Source organism: Austrofundulus limnaeus, unplaced genomic scaffold, assembly GCF_001266775.1.
Source record: "Austrofundulus limnaeus strain Quisiro unplaced genomic scaffold, Austrofundulus_limnaeus-1.0 Scaffold157, whole genome shotgun sequence".
NCBI lineage: Eukaryota > Metazoa > Chordata > Actinopteri > Cyprinodontiformes > Rivulidae > Austrofundulus > Austrofundulus limnaeus.
The window spans coordinates 686644-687972 of record NW_013952559.1 but is presented as its reverse complement, the minus strand read 5'-3'; the positions used below and the strand labels follow the sequence as shown (position 1 = coordinate 687972).

At 42.9% G+C, this 1329-nt stretch overlaps 1 protein-coding gene across 2 annotated transcripts in view; it reads right to left on the bottom strand.

The window, feature by feature from the left end:
• coro6 (coronin 6) overlaps positions 1-1329 on the bottom strand; it is a 21034-nt gene that overhangs the window by 13040 nt on the left and 6665 nt on the right. The window lies entirely within an intron of this gene.

The window sequence follows — 1329 nt, the reverse complement described above, 5'->3', positions numbered from 1 at the left end:
ACACACACACACACACACACACACACACACACACACACACACACACACACACACACACACACACACACACACTAAGCGAGGCGTATTTATAGTTCCAATGACAAGTCGTTGAAAGGGGAGTTTTTCACGATGCCTGTTGGGGAGCCGGGGAGGTGGGGGCGGAGCGTGCAGACTGCCCTGCTGTGTATAAATAGCACGTTCGTTCACCATTACTTCTCAGTGTCTTCAAAAACTGCTCATTACTTCACGACTTGTAACTTATTTTACACAAGTTAGTAAAGCTATGCGGGGAGGTCACCTCAAAATATGACAAAACCGGTCAACTCGTTGACAACTTGTCCAATTATGAACACAGTTTTAGTAAACATGAAGGCAAAGATAAACAAAAACATGCTGATAAATAACATTAGAGGAAGACATGTTTGGGTCTTGGGCCGTGGTTGGCAGAGGCTGTTCTCAGCTCGACTCAAATGAAACCTGCCATGTGGAGGCATCTCACAGGGAAAGGTTGAATGAATCTCTGTAAATCTGTTAAACATAGAAGTTACAGCAAGTACTTTGTGCAATAAAAAGGCCAACGTTAGGACGACTTGGCTTCAGTGGGGATAAAGTTTCTGTTAGTCACTTAATAGCCACATCCTATGAAATCTATCTTGTTTCTCTGTTATCTTTCTTAAAGAGGATGTATTTTGAAAAATCTACTTTTTTTAGCTTTATATCACGTTATAATGTCATTCCCTCATCAGAAACATACCCWGAGTGTTGCTTAGACTCATTCATGCATGTTTGAGAAATCCTTGAATTTCCTTTGGAGCTGCCTAAACGCTTGCTGGTACAAAGCTCCGTCTGTTTGTACAAAGCTCTTCCCTGGAGCTCAGTCTGCAGCCGAGCTCCTCCCTGAGCAACCTTCCTCCAAAGCAGTATTGTGGCTGTGTCTCAATTCATGGGCTGGGTCCTCATGAGCCTAGCTGGGCCACGTAGTCTACATCCTTGCTGGGCCGGGTAGGATGCTCAAAACTGCTGCGAAATGAGATGGTCCAGCCTTCGCCTGACGTTGGCTTTACGTGGGTTTGCGTGACCACGTGCTCCCCCATTACCTTAGTGATCAGTTTCATGTCGGACTTAAAATGCTTCGGGACATGTTTACACGTCTTTTTACTGGAAGAAGAAATTCACAGTTAAAAAGGTAAACCTAAATAAAGAAAACGATAATTTGGGTTTAGCTCCAGTATCTACAGTGGTTTGCAAAAGTATTCATACCCCTTGAACTTTTCCATATTTTGTCACATTACAACCACAAACATAAATATATTTCACTGGAATTTAATG